Source organism: Tachyglossus aculeatus, chromosome X1, assembly GCF_015852505.1.
Source record: "Tachyglossus aculeatus isolate mTacAcu1 chromosome X1, mTacAcu1.pri, whole genome shotgun sequence".
In the NCBI taxonomy this organism is placed as follows: domain Eukaryota; kingdom Metazoa; phylum Chordata; class Mammalia; order Monotremata; family Tachyglossidae; genus Tachyglossus; species Tachyglossus aculeatus.
In genome coordinates this window covers 68,121,802-68,145,479 of record NC_052101.1, presented here as the reverse complement: position 1 = coordinate 68,145,479, position 23,678 = coordinate 68,121,802, and the positions used below count along the sequence as shown (strand labels likewise).

At 41.4% G+C, this 23,678-nt stretch overlaps 1 protein-coding gene across 1 annotated transcript in view; it reads right to left on the bottom strand.

Moving 5' to 3' along the window:
• PRICKLE2 (prickle planar cell polarity protein 2) overlaps positions 1-23,678 on the bottom strand; it is a 282,111-nt gene that overhangs the window by 112,702 nt on the left and 145,731 nt on the right. The window lies entirely within an intron of this gene.

The window sequence follows — 23,678 nt, the reverse complement described above, 5'->3', positions numbered from 1 at the left end:
CTTTCCCCAGCTTCATCAGTCTTTTCATCTATCACAATTTCAATCTTACTTTTTGTCATAAAGGGTGCTGTTCACTGTTGCATCTGTGCTGCCCTTCCAGGTCTATTATGATTCTGAAGTGACAGCTATAACTACAGGAGGCATTGGCAGAACCACACACTGAAAGGATGATTACTTGCATGGGTGCCGATTTGCCAGTGTGGTCAGTTGGCATATGGAATTTGTTACAACAAGAAATTGTATTGGTAGACAACATCAACATCAGCAGGTTCACGAATGATTTGGATAAATTCTTGGATGAGAAGTCTATAATGGGTTATTAGAGGGAAAGTTTGGGGTGTGGTGGTGAAAAGGATAAGGTATGTTAGATAGTCCATCTCTAAGCACTAGGATGAAGGTCAGGAGGGGCAACAATGGTTCCTCCAAGCATCCTGATGCCATTGTCAGAGAGACAGAGTACTGGGTCATTGCTCTGACCCAGGAATGCCATAGTTTATATGCAGCTATGCCTCCCATTAGGTTAAGGTTCATTGTGGAGGTGATCTTCAGCCTACAACAGATGGAAGACAGATGAAAGAGCAGACAATGGCCAGGGCTAGGCTTTCCTTCTTCTGACCAGGGTCTGACTGTATATGTTTTATTCAGAATTAAGCTTATGTCCAGCTTTTTTGGCCAACATAGAGAATAAGAATGGGTACCATGAGGGTTTCACATATAATCAGGGGAGGGACAAAAATATAATTCGGCAACCATATCCAGCCTTTTTAGGTGGACAATCCCCAAGACCCAAAATTATCTATTTGCAGGGTCACTTTTATAAGTTTGGTCCCCAAACTTAACAACAACATCAAGGATCATGTGGAAGTGATCCTCCAGACAAAATATTTATCCTCTTCTAACGTGAAGGTAGTTTAGAATGTTCAATTTCCCATCAGTTTCCACTAGGCATCAAGCCTAAATGAACTATTAAAGAGAAAATAACAGAACCAAGGTGATAGGTGATGGTTTTGGGAGGTGGAGAAAAAGCAACCCTGACAGTCTCACCTATACTACCTTGGATAGCTGGGTATTGATCTCACTCCTCCCATCTTGACTTCCTTGGAGAAAAAAAAAGAAAAAAAAAGTAGACGAAGGCATCCTGGTAGCAACCCTGTCTAAGGAATCAATTGAGGAGAGGTAGCAGCAAATGAAAATTTGCTACCCTTGGGCAAATCCTGCTACTTGGAGAGAGCGAGAGAGATGACTCAGCATCCCCAATCAATCAATCAATCAATCGTATTTATTGAGCGCTTACTGTGTGCAGAGCACTGTACTAAGCGCTTGGGAAGTACAGATTGGCAACACATAGAGACAGTCCCTACCCAACAGTGGGCTCACAGTCTAAAAGGGGGAGACAGAGAACAGAACCAAACATACCAACAAAATAAAATAGGATAGAAATGTACAAGTAAAATAAATAAATAAATAGAGTAATAAATATGTACAAACATATATACATATATACAGGTGCTATGGGGAAGGGAAGGAGGTAAGATGGGGGATGGAGAGGGGGACGAGGGGGAGAGGAAGGAAGGGGCTCAGTCTGGGAAGGCCTCCTGGAGGAGGTGAGCTCTCAGCAGGGCCTTGAAGGGAGGAAGAGAGCTAGCTTGGCGGAGGGGCAGAGGGAGGGCATTCCAGGCCCGGGGGATGACGTGGGCCGGGGGTCGACGGCGGGACAGGCGAGAACGAGGTACAGTGAGGAGATTAGCGGTGGAGGAGCAGCACTTCCACCTCCTTTCTTGAGCATTTGCTCAAGTAAAAAAGGAAAATAATAATAATAATGGCATTTATTAAGCGCTTACTATGTGCAAAGCACTGTTCTAAGCGCTGGGGAGGTTACAAGGTGATCAGGTTGTCCCACGGGGGGCTCACAGTCTTAATCCCCATTTTACAGATGAGGTAACTGAGGCCCAGAGAAGTTAAGTGACTTGCCCAAAGTCACACAGCTGACAATTGGCGGAGCCGGGATTTGAACCCATGACCTCTGACTCCAAAGCCCATGCTCTTTTCCACTGAGCCAAGGGAAAGGATAAGGGAGAGTTGAGGGTAGGCATGGATAATAGATAGTCTCCCTGAAAAGAAGTGGCAAAATCAGTCTCCCTTGGGCTATGGGAAGGTGACACACTTTTCTTCATCTCTGAAAACAAAGACTAGTTTGTTATCCACCCTAGTGAAAGTTTACATTAGGGCCAAGTTTGTCAGCTATCATGAATTTTAGTAGTGGCTCCATTCATTTTTAATATGTCTAATGACAAAAACTCCATTACATGATTTTGAGATTAAAGTTATAATGCTCACATTAGCTTTACTTGCTCAAATCAGATTCTGAAGGGTATGGTTTGAGCCACTAATAACCCAGGTGCTTTCAACCTATATATGATTTTCATAGATCTAGAGAAACTAGGAAGGTTTTATTATTCTCCATAAGATATCATTTCACTGGAACTCAATTCACTGGCACTTTTGAAAGAAATAGTCAAACATAAGCCATCTTCCCCCCCACCCCCCAAACATACTGCTTGGCAAAATGAATATTAAACTCATGCTAGAAATTATTCACTAAACATCTGTTAAATTAAGTGCATAATTTGCCTAGGCTTCTTGATAATGTTCTCTCTGGGTACAAACCTGTTTCACATAATTCTTTTCCAGTCATTCCTATTTATTTAAAGGAGCACATTTAAAATGCAATTCTTCTGGGACAATTAGCTAATAATTAGACAAAACATTTCCCAGGTGATGGAGTGGGAAGCTATCTCCTCTGCACAAGATTTTCCAATCAAGAAGGGCCTGACAGTCTTTGATTTCCCCCCGCCCCACCAGCTTCATGAAGGTGTAAGCCTACTACCTAGATACACAGCCAGCTAGCCAGCCTAGGGCTGATCATTAAAGTCCCTCACACAAATAGGAAAGGTCAGCATTTTAGCCGTCAGAAGTTCGGACCCTTAGAACAGTGATCAATCACGATTGGCATCAAAGGGGACTAGGTGAAGTTGATAAGACTGTCCCAGTTAGAGACCTGGATCTCTTTGTTTTAAAATATATCACCTTTATAGCAGTACTACACCAAAAGTTTTCTATATTGCAAGAAATTGCAATTCTTTTAACCTGACAGGCTCCAGGAAAATGGAACAAAACCTCAGTAATACAACAGCAATCATGATATTCTATTGATCAAAGTAAGCTAAAGCTGAAAAATGTGGCAAGCATTCAAGCTTTCCAGGCTATGCAGAATAATTTGATCCCTTTGTGAAAGTCATAAATTATCCCTAAGCATTCTCAAAACTCACAGGCCATTAAAAATTATATCCTAAAGCTACTGATCACTACCTACATTTTTTCTTACCACCAGAGTATGCCAAAATACATTAGAATTCCAAGAAATTGTTGCTGGTAAGGAAAGGAATCTTTGCTTTCATTGCTTTATGGTAGTTGCAAGCACTTACTATGTGCCAGGCACTGTACTAAGTGCTAGGATAGATGTAAGCTAATCAGGTTTTTTTATGGCATTTATTAAGTGCTTACTATGTGCAAAGCACTGTTCTAAGTGCTGGGGAGGTTACAAGGTGATCAGGTTGTCCCACAGGGGGCTCACAGTCTTCATCCCCATTTTACAGATGAGGTAACTGAGGCCCAGAGAAGATAAGTGGCTTGCCCAAAGTCACACAGCTGATGAGTGGCAGAACTGGGATTTAAACCTATGACCTCTGACTCCAAAGCCTGTGCTCTTTCCACTGAGCCACACTCAGTCCTTGTCCCACATGGGACTCACAGTCTTAATCCCCATTTTGAAGATGAGGTAACTGAGGCCCAGAGAAGTTAAGTGACTTCTCCTAGGTCACACAGGAGACAAGTGGCGGTGTCAGAATTAGAACCCAGGTCCTTGTGACTCCCAGGCCCATGCTCTATCCACAAGGCAACTCTGTTTCTCACTCCTGTATAAATCATTTGATTTTACAATCTTATGTTCAAAACGAAAGCCTCATAACTTCAATCAGAATATTCAGTATGACATTCTGCCAGGGCAAAGATATTTCTAAAGGTTAAAAACAAACCTGAATAGAAAACCTAAGAAAAATCTCAGTAAATCTGCATTAAGCAACTATGGGCCATTCATTAAGGGGTAAAACACCAAAATGACAACTTCAGTTATTAATATTATGGTATTTGTTAAGGACATACTATGTATCAAGCACTGTTCTAAGCACAGGGGTAGAGACAAGTTGGACACAGTCCCTATCCCACAAGGGGCTCACAGTCCAAGTAGGAGGGAGAACAAATATTGAATCCCCATTGTACAGCTGAGGAAACTCAGGCCCAGTTAACTAAGGTCACACAGCAGGTGAATGGCAGAGCTGAGATTAGAACCCAGGTCTTCTGATTCCCAGGCCCATGCTGCTTCTCAATCACATGCCAACCCAAATCAAAGCAAAACCAATTCAGGTCATGGAATCCAAGTCACCTTCAGGGTTTAAGAAATACACATAGAGTCGTATCTATGTCATCATTTCTGTTTACTTCTCTCCTAGAGCTTAGAATTGGTTATTCCTCCAGGGTATGGGAAGGTGTGTAATCAAAACTTCTTAGCATTATTTTACATTGAATTGGTTTATATAAAGTGACAAAACATGACACAACAGACTTTGATATTGAAGGATAAAGTTTTAGTGCAGGTAAGAAGAATGACCCATATGAGTCACATTAACATATTTGCAGAGGTGCAAAGACAGGATAAGTCACTATCAGTATCTACCATATTACCATATGCAGCCCACTGTAATAGGTGCTTGAAAGAAATACAAAAGTAGTAAGATATGGTTCCTGCCCTCAAGGAGTTTATAATCAAATGGGGAAAATGACAAATTGATCAGACGCATTTGATATTTGACCCACCCTCAACCCCGCAGCCCTTATGTACTTATCAAATTATATATTATAAATGTTTTATATCAATATCTGTCTCCCCTTCTAGACTGTAATTTCATTGTAGGCAGGGAATGTTGCATTCTCCCAAGTGCTTAGTACAGTGCTAGTCACATAGTAAGTATTTAATAAATACCATTGATTGATTATATTATGGTTTAGAATGAGTATATGTGTATAAACAATAGATACCCATAAATAAATGGCTGATTGGGATAGTCTCACTGGGAAGGTGGGAAGACTAATCAGAGAATGCCTGATGGAGGAAGTGATTTTGTACTAGAGCTTTCCAGAATGGTAGGAAGATGGCTTGACAAAGCTGAATGGGAAGGGTACCCCAGGCAGGAGGAAGGGACCCAAGGCAAGAGATGACAGGAAATGGAAATTAGATTTACTTGGGAAGAGTGAAGAATAAGAGTGTGGAAACAGAAGTTAAGATTTCAGAAACTGGTGATTCACTAATATTGGGGTCTGGTATTCATCAGTGTTTAGACAGTTTTCCCCCATCTGAAACTTTCAGTTTAATTCCAAGTGTGCTTCTTCTTTTAGCGGTACATCCAGGAAGAGCTGACATTTTACAAGACTGTGAGTCTGACACACCTAATTCCCAAATGCTATAGAAAGCATCAACTCAATGTGATAATCCTTACTATTAACATCAGAATCATATCATCTAATTTGTACATATCTATTCTATTTATTTTATTTTGTTAGTATGTTTGGTTTTGTTCTCTGTCTCCCCCTTTTAGACTGTGAGCCCACTGTTGGGTAGGGACTGTCTCTATATGTTGCCAATTTGTACTTCCCAAACACTTAGTACAGTGCTCTGCACATAGTAAGCACTCAATAAATACGATTGATGATGATGATGATGTAGTCCCTAAACTTTGTTATTTTTGAGTCATCTGTTAGGAAAGTAGAACCTTGCAAAAGTGTCTACAGAAGCATTATTTGCCCTTCTCCAGACCACGCATTCAAAAGACATAAAAGAGATGGGGACCCTATCCAGACTCTGAAAGGGGATACTGCCTGAGTACTTTTCAGAACATTAAAACTCTGACTACTTACTCAGGTCTGCTAACAAATGCTATTTTAATCACAGATACAGTTACAAAGAATGAAAGACAGCAAATTCAGGCAGCAAATTAAAAGCACAAACTAAGATTTAAACAAAAAGCTCCAAAACAGATCATGAAAATTCCCTAGCCTACCTTTCCATCAGCTTAATTAGGAGATACGAGTTTACTCATACAGATCCAGCCCTGATGAGTCTCCTCACTAATCAGCATCTGGTGAGCAAACAGGCAGCTTGGTCTCTTTCTCCCTTTATCAAGAGAACCCAGGGGCTTGTCTCCACCTAGGACCACCACCCATGAATCAGCCCCATTGCTTCCTGCGAAATGTAGTTTTTAGCTTTTCCTTCTTTTGTCAACCAATAACAGGTCCACACAGATGTTTTGAATAGCTCACACCAAAGACTGACAGCACTGCCAATATCATCCTGTCATTAGAAATTGTTTCTTATATTTGCCTAGAACATTAGGTGTGATGCCATAAACTATTAAATGTCAATTGAGTGTATGCTAACAGTGTGACTTCATGGACCTACAGTCAATTCTCATATAATTAGGAGCACATTTTATGGATTATCTAGGTTTATCAACTCATTGCCCATTTTTGGGTCATTTTGTTGCTTGTTGCAACTCTGCCAGAGGATGAACAATTGGAGAAAGAGATTGTGAAAGAGAATCAAGTTAAATGAGGTTACTTGTAAAGAACTCCTGTAAGAGTTTGGTACAGATGATGTGGATTTGAAGTATCTTTATTCTCAGCGGTCTTCATTTGTCTAGATAAACTCAAGTTGAAACATTGAATTGTAGAGCAGATCAAGGAAAGAGACCCTAATTAATGCCAGAAAAGCACTGATGAAAAGGGTTTGGATGTCTGCACTTTTCTAGGTGTTGTTCATCTGCTGTCCTTTATGTGAGATCTGAAATGGCAATCTGTGGTGAGACTTCCACCATGCATCATAGCATTTTTATTAAGGGCTGAGACATTCCTACTATCTTCACGGCTGAGAGTAACTGCTTCAGTATACTTGGACATGCTTTGGAGAAGTATACAGTGTTCTGGGCACTTAGCAAGTTAGTGAATCACAAGAGAAATACATACATACGTATATATATAAATATATATATGTGTGTGTGTATTATATCTGTATATATGTACTGTATGTGTATATATGCATTAGATATATAATGGGAATATGCACAAGAATAGACCTACACATAAACAGCTATCCTTTGGGTTTGAAGACACTGCTCCTGACAGTGAGATTTTCATCAGGATGCACAAGTGTGGATAATAAAACCAACACAAGATCAACAATACCTTTCACATAGAGCATATATTTAGATTGCTGCTTGTTGCTACTGCGATTACCATTGGTACCTGTCATGATCTTCCTGAACTTCTGCAAGACAGTCATCTCATTTTTGCTTGTTATTTCCCACCGTGATCTGTCTTCTTTTGCCACTTATCAGCTGTGCACTACTATGCTACATTGTTTGAAAGTTTGCTGTTGTTAATCAATCAATGGTATTTATTGAGCATTTAGTTTGTGCAGATCCTTGTACTAAACACTTGAGAAAGTACAATATAGTAGAGTTGGTAGACACAATCCCTGCCCACAAGGATTAATTTGCACCTACCCAGAGTGCTTAGAATAATGCTTGACACAGACCTGATACAAACAGGTACAACATACATCAGGTATGTACACATACCTGATACAAAAAACAGATACTGTTTTTTTTTTAAAATAAAGGAGCTTAAGGTCTCCAGTCTGTTGTGCTTCAAAGCATTTTTTTCAGTCTATCCTATTTATGGCCACCCCATTTTAGCTTACCAAAGAGAAGCTGTTTTGGGTATCCTGCTATTTAAAAGTGTCTAGTAATTAGCCTACCATTCAAAATGTTGAAATGCTTTTCAATGTGTAATGATTGACAATCATCTCAGCTGAGGTCTGTATGCATCTTGCAAATGCTAGACCAGATCACTGTTTTTTTAGAGGAACTCCATCAAGATGTCAATTTTGCCTGTGCCACGTGAACAGGCAAATATTTAGGAAATATATATTTTACTTGTGTGACATTTTCAACAGTACATATCCCAAAAACATTCATGATTAGCTGGACAGACATCCAAATAACTACTTACAAAAGTAACCCTCTAAAGGACTTCCCATTGAAACAAGTGTCCCTGTGGTGACTGTGAAAATCGTTCCAGCAACTAAAGCATCTTGTAAAATGTAGGCACGAAAAAAAAGGGAAACTTCTAATACTGCCTAGAGCATTCTCCCATTGATATTCGTACTATATCCTTTTTCTAAACTCCACCTGGGCCTTTCCATGTGGATCTTTTAAATGCATTCTCTTTATTGCCTTTGTATGGAAGATAATAATAATAGATTTATATATTTCTGTTCATAAACAGTTCCCTTCCATTGCATCATGGCAGATGCTGGTAATCTCTAGGGAGGTTTACTGTCCAGTGGAAGCAGAGTGAAAATGTTAATGAATACATTTCAATAAATATTTAATGACTCCTTTCTTTAGCTCCTGATGTTATTAGGAGCAGCCTCATTACTAAAACCTACTTTCCCCCCCTCCTCTTTTATTTTGCAGTTTTATTCCTCCACAGTAATGCACAGCCAGGCACAAAAATAGAGCAGCCATCAACATATTGAAAAGAGAACCAAATACAACATATGAGATCTCTGACATAAAAAGCCCTGCCCCTGTCCTTCTGCCATCAGATAATGTGCAGGTGACATATTCCCTGTGTGTGGTGGGGCTGGTTAAAGTGCAGAGTAGATGAGAAAAGCCTTTGGCTCTCTAGGTGGTAATGGAAAAAAAATGTGCACCATATGAAAGTTGCCTTGTAAATAATTTCCCTAAATTATTAAGATGCAAAAATGCTATTTGGGCTATAAAAATCTGAATTGGTCCCATCCATATTTCACCCTTAAAAACTCCTCTTATCTGTAGGTTAAGAGAACATGAGATCTGCTTGAAGCATATGCACTGTGACTTTCCTGACACATACCGTTTCCAAAAGAGGAAGAGAAAGAGGAGGCGACTTAGATTCATTTTTCCGTTCACTGCCTGGCTTCCTCTAAGGCTGCTCTGATGTTCTGATTTCCAGGCATTTGGGCCAAGGCTTTATGAAAGAATGTAATACTTTTTCCTACTGTAGGTGGAAGCTGCAAGCTCTGTAAATTAAACATAACCTTCCAGCACAGCAATTACACTTAGTCTTCCATGTAACCTCTATTTCAGGAACACACCACCCATGATCAAACTTCATTCACTGATTGAAGCACATGACACCCAGAGCAGTTGGAGCATATGCTCCAGTGTATTTAATTGGTGGATTAAACCCATGACTCCCAATCTCTTCGGACAACTACTGGGTTCCTGGCATAAACCCACCCAGCTCTGTCAGCTTCTTCCACCCATCCTTTGTCGCACATGCTCTAATACACAAAACAGCTTGGGCCATTCAAAATCATCTTGCGCATGTGATATAGGTGCATGCCAAGGATCAGGGAGAATACAACTGAGTGGAAGATGAGCTTACAGGATCACAGCTCAGGGGAACCTTGTTAAGTTGCTCTATAGAACCCCAAAATATGCTTGACTTAATGATACCAATGACTATACCAAATATGGAAACCAAGCATAGACTTGTAGGAGCGGTAGGCTCTTTAAACAGTTATCATTCTTCCGCCTATCCCACTATCCTTTGGCTGTATCACAGCTAAACCAACCCACACATATGTAACACTTGATGTTAGAAGGAATAAATTCCATCATTTAACAACCAGGAGATTATTTCTTATATCAATCAATAAATGGTATTTGTTGAGTGCTTACTTTGTGTAGGGCACTGTACTAAGTGCTTGGGAGAGTACAGTACAACAAAGTTAGATGCATTTCTGGCCCCCAAGGAGATTAGCCTAAATCCCACATAATGTACTTCAAACCAAAAAAGCACAGGGTCAGAGAGTCAGAGGGCCTGGGTTCTAATCCTGCCTCCACCACTTGCCAGCTGTATCATCTTGGGCAAGTCACGTAACTTCTTGGTACCTCGGTTTCCTCATCAATAAAATAGGAATTCTATACCTATTCTCCCTCCCGCTTATATTATGAGCCTCATGTGGGACAGGGATTGTGCTCAACCTGATTTTCTTGTATGTACCTTGTGCTTAGTGCAGTGTTTGGCACATAGGAAATGCTTAATAAATATTATTACTATTATTATTATTTTGACCTCAATGAATATGGAGAGTAGCTCCCCTTCCTATAAAGAATAACTTCAAATACCTGAAAAATAATCCAGTCAGTTCTCCTAAAATACATGCTTTCATTACGAGTTTTGGATAGAATGGTGTTGGGGAATTAGAGAATGATTTTCCTAGAATGGAAGGACTACATTTTGGTGAAGGAAAAACATGGGACTGGGAATCAGATTATCTGGTCTCTGGCCTGCTGTGTGACTTTCAATAAGTCACTTTATTTATTTACATCTCTGTGCCCCAATGTCCTCATTATAATGGGGACAAGATAGATTGTGAGCCTTGTTTGGGACACGGACAATGTCTAATCTGTGTCAACTTCATCAGTTAGCTCTCTTTTAGACAACTCTTTTCCAGCATAAATAAGCCTAGCTTCTTTAACTTTTTCTTGTGAGGCTTATTTTTCAGCCATTTGACCATTTCCTTTGCTCTCCTGCAAATCCTCTCCAAAGAGTAATGTTTGAATGCTTCATACTAATGCAGAATGATGGAAGCAGGAGCAGTCAGAAGCACCTGCACTAGCAAAAGAAGCTAATTCAAGTGGTTAGGTAAATGAGCTCAAATCAAATAACCTTCATGACATCTTGGTTCTGAATAAGCAAATTGATTGGCGCTCAATGATCTGATGCATTAAAGCCTATACTCTCCAAAGAAGCATCTATTTAAGTTTAGCTAGTCCAGGTGGGAAGACTAGCTCTCATCTAGCCATTCTATAGTGCATGATGGGAAAGCTGATGTAGGAGGGAGCCTAATACGATTGATTGATTGACTTACTCCCTTTCAACTCTGCTTGCCCTGGAGCTTTTCAAATAATAAGCTCCCATATAGGCTCAATGCCAAATGTTGTGTTTTCCACAGCACCTAGCACATAGTTGGTACTCAATAGATACTCCATCAAAACAATCAACACCAGCTTCTAATAGGATCTCTAAAAATCCCAGTGGTAGCAGAACCTTCAACTAAAGTAGTAGAATTCAACCCCAACACATCATATTAATGGTCTTAAGAGAAATTTAAGTGGTAAATCTGTCATCATCATCATCATCATCATCAATCGTATTTATTGAGCGCTTACTATGTGCAGAGCATTGTACTAAGTGCTTGGGAAGTACAAATTGGCAACATATAGAGACAGTCCCTACCCAACAGTGGGCTCACAGTCTAAAAGGGGGAGACAGAGAACAAAACCAAACATACTAACAATATAAAATAAATAGAATAGATATGTACAAATAAAATAAATAAATAAATAGAGTAATAAATATGTACAAACATATATACATATATACAGGTGCTGTGGGGAAGGGAAGGAGGTAAGATGTGGGGAATGGAGAGGGGGACGAGGGGGAGAGGAAGGAAGGGGCTCAGTCTGGGAAGGCCTCCTGGAGGAGGTGAGCTCTCAGCAGGGCCTTGAAGGGAGGAAGAGAGCTAGCTTGGCGGATGGGCAGAGGGAGGGCATTCCAGGCCCGGGGGATGACGTGGGCCGGGGGTTGATGGTGGGACAGGCGAGAGCGAGGTACGGTGAGGAGATCAGCGGTGGAGGAGCGGAGGGTGCGGACTGGGCTGTAGAAGGAGAGAAGGGAGGTGAGGTAGGAGGGGGCGAGGTGATGGAGAGCCTTGAAGCCCAGGGTGAGGAGTTTCTGCCTGATGCGCAGATTGATTGGTAGCCACTGGAGATTTTTGAGGAGGGAAGTGATATGCCCAGAGCATTTCTGGACAAAGATAATCCAGGCAGCAGCATGAAGTATGGATTGAAGTGAAGAGAGACACGAGAATGGGAGATCAGAGAGAAGGCTGATGCAGTAGTCCAGACGGGATAGGATGAGAGCTCGAATGAGCAGGGTAGCGGTTGGGATGGAGAGGAAAGGGCGGATCTTGGCAATGTTGTGGAGCTGAGACCGGCAGGTTTTGGTGACGGCTTGGATGTGAGGGGTGAATGAGAGAGCGGAGTCGAGGATGACACCAAGGTTGCGGGCTTGTGAGACGGGAAGGATGGTAGTGCCATCAACAGAGATGGGAAAGTCAGGGAGAGGGCAAGGTTTGGGAGGGAAGACAAGGAGTTCAGTCTTCGACATGTTGAGCTTTAGGTGGCGGGCAGACATCCAAATGGAGATGTCCTGAAGGCAGGAGGAGATGCGAGCCTGGAGAGAGGGGGAGAGAGCAGGGGCAGAGATGTAGATCTGGGTGTCATCAGCGTAGAGATGATAGTTGAAGCCGTGGGAGCGAATGAGGTCACCAAGGGAGTGCGTGTAGATCGAGAACAGAAGGGGACCAAGCACTGAACCTTGGGGAACCCCCACAGTAAGGGGATGGGAGGGGGAGGAGGAGCCTGCAAAAGAGACTGAGAAAGAACGACCGGAGAGGTAAGAGGAGAACCAGGAGAGGATGGAGTCTGTGAAGCCAAGGTCAGATAGCATGTTGAGAAGAAGGGGGTGGTCCACAGTGTCGAAGGCTGCTGAGAGGTCGAGGAGGATTAGGACAGAGTAGGAGCCGTTGGATTTGGCAAGCAGGAGGTCATTGGTGACCTTTGAGAGGGCAGTTTCCATGGAATGTAGGGGACGGAAGCCAGACTGGAGGGGGTCGAGGAGAGAGTTGTTGTTGAGGAATTCTAGGCAGCAAGTGTAGACAACTCTTTCAAGGAGTTTGGAAAGGAATGGTAGGAGGGATATGGGACGATAACTAGAAGGTGAGGTGGGGTCAAGAGAGCGTTTTTTTTAGGATGGGAGAGACATGGGCATGTTTGAAGGCAGAGGGGAAGGAACCAGTGGAGAGTGAGCGGTTGAAGATGGAAGTTAAGGAGGGGAGAAGGGATGGAGCGAGAGATTTAATGAGATGAGAGGGAATGGGGTCAGAAGCACAGGTGGCCGGAGTAGCACTTGAGAGGAGGGAGGAGAGCTCCTCTGAGGACACTGCTGGGAAAGATGGGAGAGTAGCAGAGAGTGTTGAGAGCCGGGGGGATGGAAAAAGGGGGGAAGAGACTTTCGGGAGGTCGGACCTGATGGATTTAATTTTGTTAATGAAGTAGGAGGCCAGATCGTTGTGGGTGAGGGAAGGAGGAGGGGGAGGAACCAGGGGCCTGAGAAGGGAGTTGAGTGTACGGAAGAGCTGGCGGGGGTGATGGGCATGGGTGTCAATAAGGGAGGAGAAACAGTTTTGTCTGGCAGAGGAGAGGGCTGAGTTAAGGCAGGAAAGGATAAACTTGAAGTGAACGAGGTTGGCATGGTGTTTAGACTTTCGCCAGCAGCATTCGGCAGCTCGAGCATAAGAGCGAAGGAGGTGGACAGTGGTAATATGACCTTCTGTCATATTAAATTAGCAGTATTCCATGGTCTTGCCTAGGGTTAGGGAGCACAGCACATATGTATATATCTGTATATATATGAAATTTATTTATTTATTTATCTACTTATTTGTTTATATTAATGTCTGTCTCCCCCTCTCTAGACTGTGAGATCATTGTGGGCAGGGAATGTGTCTGATGTTGTATTGTACTCTCCCAAGTGCTTAGTACAGTGCTTTGCACCCAGTAAGAGCTCAACAAATATGATGATGATGATGATGATTAATAATAATAATGATAATAAGTAGACCTGATATCTCTCTCACCCTCTCTCTCTTACACACACATAGGCTGGAGAGAAATCACTGGAACTCCAATTCCCAACAATAGGTATGCTGAAGGACATGTGGATTTTTGCCACTGCAAAGGGTTTTTCACTCTACATTGGTACCCCAGAGACAGGAGGAAGAAGGAGGAAAGAGAAAAGGGGGTATTGCATTGTGGGAACCAGCTTCACAGTTGAAATATGAAAAAGGCTAATTCAGAGTGGGAACAGGGATTGGGGTAGGCATTAGGGTAGGGGCAAGGATGAAGACAGGTACAAAGGAGAGATGGTGCTAGGATGAAGTAGGGATAGAACTGAGGACCTGGATAGAAGTGGGTCAAGGGTCATGATGGAATTGGGACAGACCTTAAAAGGGATGCAGGTCAGAGTGGAAGAATGGGGAACAAGATTATAAGAGGTTTGGTTGAGTGGGATAAAATGACGGGAGGAGGGGATGGGAAACTGAAGACAGGATAAGGAAAAGCAGGGGGCTGGTAAGTTACATCTCTGCCTTGGGTGCAATTGATGGGACCTCTGTCTTTCCAAAATGGCCACCAGGCCCCAAGCTGGGCCTTCATGTGTCCTGACAGTGTCCCATTTCTCCTTCTGAGGGTGCAGCGAAGCTGCCGTACAGAATCCTAGTGGGGGTTGAAGTGGTTGGTAGTTGGCTCTTCTAAGGCTACAGTGGCACAGCCACACTGCCCTGGAGTGCAGACTGAGCAGTTGTGAGTGAAGCACTGTGGGAATGTGGAGGAATGCATCTTGCCCCTGCCCTTCCAGCCTATTATTACCTGTGAGCTAATCAGCACTCTTTGTGGTTACCGTTATCTTCTTTACGTAGAGAGAGAAATGGATCTAACAGCCACAGCACCATTTTTGAACCTGAAGTGTAGTTAAACAGCCACTACCAGTCAATAATACGGATCTTCTCCTGCAGTCTAAATTAACAACTGTATTGACGTACTTGGGAGAACTCAGGTACTGCAAACTCCTCGGCTATACCCCAGTTTTACAGGTCCTTCACATGAACACCAACCACGCTTCTCTGCGTGAAAAAGATCGTATCTGCCTCTTCTCCACATTTGGTCCTCCTGTAACAGAAATGTTTGTACAGTAGTAATGGTTGTTAGATGATAGTCTGCTCAAAGTCACTGGGATCTTTATCTTTGTTTCCACTGGTGGATTACCTTTAATCAGTTTCTCCAGCAGATGAACAATGAGTTCACTCACCTCTGGCTTCCCTCAAAACCTTTGACTTCAGTGCTTAATATCCTGACTCTCTGCTCTTTGTTATTAGCTGATTTTATAATCTTTGAATGGGCTTAATCCCTAAACAGCTGCATTTGATCAGGCATCCCCTTCCCCTGTGCAATCCCAGTGTTTAGACATTGATTTTTGCTGGAGACCCTATTAACCGCAGAGCATTATGTTGGATTTTGTGCATTTAATCAGTCATTCAATCAATAATAATTATTGAGTGCTTATTTTGTGCAGAACACTGTACTAAATGCTTGGAAAAGTACAATACAACTGAGTTGGTAGACACATTCCCTGCCCACAAGATGTTTACAGTCTAAAGGAGGAGACTTAATAATACAAGTAAATACGCTACAGATACGGACCTAAGTGCTGTGAGGCTGAGGGTGGGGTGAATATCAAGAGCTGACAGTACACAGATCCAAGTGCATAGGCAACACAGAAGGAAGAGGTATTTATAAATTATATAGTATAAATGATTTATTTATATTAATACCTATTAATATTGTGGACAGGAAACCTGTTTACCAACTCTGATTCATTCATTCAATCTCATTTATTGCATGCTTACTGTGTGCAAAGCACTGTACTAAGCACTTGGGAGAGTACAATATAACAATAAGCATACACATTCCTTGCCCATAACGAGCTTACAATCTAGAGGGGGAGACAAACCTTAATATAAATAAATAAATTGTACTCTCTCATGGGTTTAGTATAGTGCTCTATACACAGTAAGCATTCAATAAATACTATTGATGATGATGATGATAATGGAGTAGGAGAAAAGATGGCTTAATCAGGGAAAGCCTCTTGGAAGAGATGTGATTTTAATGTGGCTCTGAAGGGGGAGAGTGGTGGTCTGGTTTATGTGGAGGGGGAGGGAGTTCCAGGCTAAAGGGAGGATGTGGGAAAGGGGTTGGCAGCAAAATAGCCAAATTGGGGCATTGCTGAGCAAGCTGGCTCTAGAGGAGCAAAGTGTATGGGATGGGCACACTTACGAAAAGGGCTGTTTCCCAAGGGTGATGAAATAACACCACCTCACTCTGGCTTTCTCTTCTATTGGGTTTTTCTTTAGGTTTTTCTAGCAATCTGTAATGTCAGGGGACTTTATTGTTCATGCTGTTGGCAGGTCCTAGAGTTCGTATGCCCTAGGGATAAAGGATTCAGGAGAAGGAGGTAGAAGGATGGCACTAGAAAATGTAGATGGGGCCAACGCAAATTTTGCAGCCAAATATGATTCATGCCTGTTTAACGTCTTCTGAAAACTAATTTCAAGATTGCATGAATTGCTCTGAAAGGAGGTGATCAGGGACTTTACTTGGAAAATTATCTAATTAGCAGTATTTTTCCTTGGTCACTTGAACAAACCTATAGTATCAAAGGAGTGCTATACAAAAATGGTTCAAGGTGATTTTTGCTTAGCACATGTATTCATGTACATATACATGTATATATATAGAGCTAGATATAGATATAATAATCCTCATTGAGTGCTTACTATGTGCAGAGCACTGTAGTAAGCTCTTGGGAGAGTAAAATACAACAGAATTGATAGCACATTCCCTGCCCACAACAAGCTTACAGTCTAGATGTATGTATTTATTACTCTATTTATTTATTTTATTTGTACATATTTATTCTATTTATTTTATTTTGTTAATATGTTTTGTTTTGTTCTCTGTCTCCCCCTTCTAGACTGCGAGCCCACTGTTGGGTAGGGACTGTCTCTATATGTTGCCAACTTGTATTTCCCAAGCACTTAGTACAGTGCTCTGCACAATGTAAGCGCTCCATAAATACGATTGAATAAATGAATGAATAATGCATTTAATTATTAATTTTGACCACTCTAGTTATAAATATTTTAATGTTTTTTCCCCTCATTAAAGTGTAAGATCCTTGCGACCAGGGATTATATTACTTCTTCATTCTGTGCTTTCCAAGTATCTAATACAGTGCATTGCACCAAGTGGGCAGTCAATAAATGCTGCAGCTGCTGCTGCTGCTACTGCTACTACTACTACTACTACTACTACTACTACTACTACTACTACTACTACTACTACTACTACCACCTGGTGGTTTGGGTGGGCTGTGTGAAATGAGTTGGTTTCAGTTCCAAACAATTGCCTGACTCAAAAGAGAGGTCTAACACTATGCCTGAAAACTATCTTGGAATGGAGATACGGTATCCAAGGGCTGCTGCTTGCTGCTCTCGTTATTCAAAGAAAAAAAGCCTACTTCCAAGTTGTCCCACCTAGAAAGTCTCATTGAGAATTAAAACCCAACTTGTGTGACATTCACGATTCCCACTGGGACACAGGATTTCTTGCCAAATGATACATCAGTTAATAATCACAGGCATCTGAGTTCAGAACAACACATTAGATTTGCGAAAGATCTCTCAAAGAATAAGATGCTTTTTTAAAAAAATCTGTGAGACAAATTTTGGTTTGGTAGGAAGACCTGGTCATCCCCAGAACACTGTTTGGAAAATGGAAGGCACTTTGCTTTACGAAAACCTTCTGCAAAGGATGAAATATATACTGTATATCTATGCATTAATTAATATCTATTGAGTGTCTACTGTACTGTGAGGAGATTACAAAACTAATGAAAGGGTCAAGCTCACACAGGTATACTAAGGGATAACCTTAAGTGCTAAATCACATAAGCTATGTCCTTTAAGAATATATCTCTTTTAATACTGATTAATAGAACATCCAACATCTTACTTTGATTATGAGCCCCATGTGGGAAAGGGTCTGTATCTGACTTGATTAGCTTGTATCTACTCCAGTGCTTAGAACAGTTCTTGAAACATAGTAAGAGCTTAACAAGTACAATAATAATAATACTAACCCAGTGAATCCTCATGTGTTTTCACACAAATCCTACAAACTCAATAATCCTACAATACTAGAGAATAAACCAGTCGATCTGATCTTCTTCATTCTATCACTTCATTTTCCCCCACATTGAAAAAAAAATCTAAAATACAATGATTGTAAAACAGTTATCTATCTTCTGCAATACAGAACAACAAGGAATATAAAACTCATTGCCAGAAATTAAACCTCAATGAGTTGGGAAAATGGAAGAAAAAATAGATTTCCACTTCAACCGTCAGTCTTCTGTCTTCTTGGGAAACAAGAAGGGAAAGGGAAAAGCTAGATATTAAACCAGTGTTTTGTTTTCCCTAACTTTCATTATAGTTCTTGGAAACAGCCTCATGTGATAATTCTATTCCCATTTCCTTGTATTGATAGCTCACAATCCTTTGGCTAAGTTTTTATTCTGACAAAGCCCTCCTAATTTATTATACACATGCATGACCCATGTAAACTAGCATGGTGTGCCTTTGAAAGGAGACTTTAAAAGTCATGAGCAATCATACTATCTTGGAAAATAATGTTAAAGAAATCTATTTGCCCAGTTAAGGGTTGTTTCTTTAAAAAAAACCCCACCAACTTGCCAGGTGTCCTTAGAAGCTGTTCAGTACTGTTATCCAATATAGAATTTTCCATTCCCCGCTTTCCCTTTAAGCCTTTATTTCTGTTTCTCTTCACTAATGATGCATTCATGGATAATAAGCAAGACAATGGTGCTGTTGTTATCCTCTATTCGAACACAGCACTGCAAATGCCTAAAAACTAACAAAAATGGTATATGTTGGCCCAGACCTTTATTTATATCCCCCTTATTTTTCAAGCCCTCCTTACCCTGAAGGATAGAAATTTTCTGAAGGAAACCTGGCACATGGACCAAGAATTTTTCTAGCAAAGGAAGATGGGAGTCTTTAAAAAGGAAATCTCCTTAATAAAACTGTATACCTAATAAGCTTAATCTTGCAAAGCACATTAGAAAAAAGAGAAGGTTGCTGCAATTACCAAAATGAGAAAACTACAAAAAACAGGAAAGGAAAAAAATGAGCATAGTGGATGCTTTAAAAGCTCAGGGAGGGTTACTTCATCAACAGACAGACAGCATCACAGAAGGGTTGCCTTGCAACAAAGTTTTCTTGTACTACCCCAAACTCTGTGTACCATGTGAGAACGAGGCACAGTGAGGAATCACTCACTGTGCCTCGTTCTCGCCTGTCCCACCGTCGACCCCCGGCCCATGTCCTCCCCCTGGCCTGGAATGCCCTTCCTCCACACATCCGCCAAGCTAGCTCTCTTCCTCCCTTCAAGCCCTACTGAGAGCTCACCTCCTCCAGGAGGCCTTCCCAGACTGAGCCCTCTCTTTCGCCTCCCCCTCCCCCCTGCCCTACCTCCTTCCCCTACCCACAGCACCTGTATATATGCTTGTACAGATTTATTACTCTATTTATTTTACTTGTACATATTTACTATTCTATTTATTTTATTTTGTTAATATGTTTTGTTTTGTTGTCTGTCTCCCCCTTCTAGACTGTGAGCTCGCTGTTGGGTAGGGACCATTTCTATATGTTGCCAACTTGTACTTCCCAAGTGCTTAGTACAGTGCTCTGCACACAGTAAGTGCTCAATAAATACGATTGAATGAATGAATGAATGAATGTGAGACTGATTCAGGAAAATACTCCAGTCTCCTGGCAATTTCCTGCAGACAGCATGCTTAATCATTTCTTAACTTACACCACAAAAATTTAAGGCAAATGATTCACACTTTTACAGGAATTTGCTTTAAGAACAGTTTTCTGTTCTGGAAAGCAGCAGTGATTTGCAATTCTAACAAAGTATTCTTTTCTTCTTAACAAATAAGTCATTCTAGACATGCCTTACTGATTCTCTTCAACTCTTCTTGTAAATTCATTTCAAGCTCCTAACCCTTCTAATTCAAAGTAGCCTGGGGGTAATGGATATCCACTGATTCTACACTCAACCATTTTTAGACTTTTTAAAATCCCCACTGGGGATTTATGATTTATAGAATGATGAGCAGAATTATCAGCATATAAACTGTTCAGTCCTCTGGCTCACTTGACACTGTCAGTTGAATTGCCCCATCAATCAATTATATTTATTGAGCACTTACTGTGTGCAGAGCACTGTCCTAAGCCCCATGTTCTGAAGATCTGGCAATTGATTATTTTAAAAGGAATAGCACTAATTTTCTCAAGTGGATTTTTGCTCTGTGTGTATATACTCTGCTGCACTAATTGCTCCACCAGTTGCACATATGAAAACATCTGTTCTTTTTTTTAAGGCAGAAATAACCAAGTATTCAAATGATTCACATGACCTAAATGAATGCAAATAAAGTATAATACCAAATACAACCAAAGCAGCAAACAAACTAAAATAATTTAACCTGGGCAGAGCCAGAGTAGGGGACTTTCTAGATTCAGGGCTTACGCTGATTTTGCAGGCATTTCCTTTCAAGTGTATCATGCTTTAATTACATTCTTTATCATTGAATGCCTGCTTTCGCCTTCTATTTCCTTATTCAAAGTACACAAAAGTAATCAAATCAACGATAATGAGCTGCAAAGAGCTATTTGTTTTACCCTAAAATTGTAATTTTCTGAAGTTTAACACTCTCGTTTTAATTTATCCAACTATTCTAAGCCCCCAAATTAAAACATTCCAAAGGTTAAAGTTTTGCATTTTTTCCTGCCACACAAATCCCCACAACAGCTGAGATAACATACATTTCCTAAAGATAAACATTAAATTTCCAGAGTTTTGCTATTGATATCTCTAAGGACTACTCAAACCACTAAAACACTGCAGAAAGTTAGGATGAAATAAAGATTAAAAATGATGACATTTCATTCTTAGTAAGTCAAGTTGTTTTGCTGTAACTGGGATGCACTTGAGAGTTGAGTGATACAGAAATTCCTTCCAAGGAACAAAGTTGTAGGTAGAGCCATCCCAACTTTTCTGCCAAGTGGCAAACACACCACTGAGCTTTTCCAGTTTATAGCCCACATTCCCAGCTGAATAGAAGAAATTACCACAGAAAACTATCCACTCGATGTAAACATTTGTGCAAGCTACAAGGCTGATCCCATTTTCACATGCAACACACTAGATAGATACATACTGAGGCTAAACCGGCTTTTATCTCACAGGGAGGAAATCCTTCACTTTAAACAATGGAAAAGAGAGGAAAAATTGAGGAAGACAGGAAAAGGGAACTAAGGGGAAAGTCTTTTCAGTGTCATAATGAGAAAAGTATGGTGCCTGCAACAAACAGCAACAAGACTACCAGGCTCCTCTGGGGAACTGAGCAAGAGGTGGAGTAGCATTCTTGCGCTCAGACAGGCTACAGCATTGCATTCGAAGTGGCTCCCGTACCTAGACAGGCTACTTGTTCAGAAGAAAGTCAGTTAGGTCATTTGGCGAGTTAAAGCACTTCAGACTGCTTCAAGTCTGCTTAAAGGAATGTTCCCTCACATCCCCCCCAGCGCTTAGAACAGTGCTTCACACATATTAAGTGCTTAACAAATGCCCTTATTACTATTATTATACCTTATTAGTGAAATCTGGAGCTCATTCATTCATTCATTCTATCCAATCTAGATCTCTTAAGGTATTTAGATTTCCATCAAGGGAGCTACAACCTTATTAGCTGTATGAGACAAAATGAAAGACCAATATCCTTTCTTTAATCGGTGGGCTTTACAATCTTGCCCTGAAAAGTCCAGTTTCCCTTCTAGTCACTCTCCTTCAAGAAGGGACAATCACTCAGTGCTCAAGATTTTGTGCAAACACTGTATAGGAACCCCCTGATTTTGACAAAATATAAGTTGTGTTGGGTTTGACTGTGCTAACCTGATATGAGTCAAATTTCCACCCAGATGGTTTGGGCTCATGAAATTTTCATTAAAACCTGAGAGACAGTTTTGCTATAGGCTGGAAAGTTATTTGAGGCTGAGTCAAGGCTCTCCATCACCTCGCCCCCTCCTACCTCACCTCCCTTCTCTCCTTCTACAGCCCACCCTGTACCCTCCGCTCCTCTGCTGCTAATCTCCTCACTGTGCCTTGTTCTCGCCTGTCCCGCCATCGATCCCCGGCCCATGTCATCCCCCGGGCCTGGAATGCCCTCCCTCTGCCCATCCGCCAAGCTAGCTCTCTTCCTCCCTTCAAGGCCCTACTGAGAGCTCACCTCCTCCAGGAGGCCTTCCCAGACTGAGCCCCTTCCTTCCTCTCCCCCTCGTCCCCCCTCCATCCCCCTCATCTTACCTCCTTCCCTTCCTCACAGCACCTGTATATATGTATATATGTTTGTACATATTTATTACTCTATTTATTTATTTATTTATTTTACTTGTACATATCTATTCTATTTATTTTATTTTGTTAGTATGTTTGGTTTTGTTCTCTGTCTCCCCCTTTTAGACTGTGAGCCCACTGTTGGGTAGGGACTGTCTCTATATGTTGCCAACTTGTACTTCCCAAGCGCTTAGTACAGTGCTCTGCACACAGTAAGCACTCAATAAATATGATTGATTGATTGATTGATTGATTTCATCTTTGGTTTTGCTACTGCATAAGATAAATGATAAAGATAAAGATAAAAAATAAATGTCTGGCATTGGCTCCAAGTTTGGAATTTTCAAGACAACATGGCCTAATGACAAGAGTGTGGGGTTGGGAATCAGGAGACCTGAGTTCCAGTCCCAGTTCTGTCACTGGCCTTCTGCATGATTTGGGCAAGTCCCTCTCACTCTGTGCTATACTTACCTCATCTGTACCTCCTCACTGTACCTCGTTCTCGCCTGTCCTACTGTCGACCCCTGGCCCACATCCTCTCCCTGACCTGGAATGCCCTCCCTCCATTCATCTGCCAAGCTAGCTCTCTTCCTCACTTCAAAGCCCTACTGAGAGCTTACCTCCTCCAGGAAGACTTCCCAGACTGAGCCCCCTTTTTCCTCTCCTCCTCCCCATCCCCCCGCCCTACTTCCTTCCCCTCCCCACAGCACCTGTATATATGTTTGTACGATTTGTTATTCTATTTATTTTACTTGTACATATTTACTATTCTATTTATTTTGTTAATGTGCATCTAGCTTTATTTCTATTTATTCTGATGACTTGACACCTGTCCACATGTTTTGTTTTGTTGTCTGTCTCCCCCTTCTAGACTGTGAGCCCGTTGTTGGGTAGGGACGGTCTCTATATGCTGCCAACTTGCACTTCCCAAGTGCTTAGTACAGAGCTCTGCACACAATAAGCACTCAATAAATACGACTGAATGAATGAATGAATCTGTAAAATGGGGATAAGATTCCTACTCTCCTTAGCTCTTAAATTGCGAGCCACATTTGGGACAGGGACTGTGTCTGAATTGATTATCTTGTATTTTTTATGGTAATTGTTAAGCAAGCACTTACTATGTGTCAAACACTGTTTTAAGCACTGGGGTAGATATAAATTAATTAGGTTGGACACAACCTGTGAGCCCACATGGGGCTCACAGTCAAAGTAAAACTGGGTACAGTCAAAGGAGAACTGGGCACAGGGAAGTTAAGACATTTGCCCTAGGTCACACAGCAAGCAATT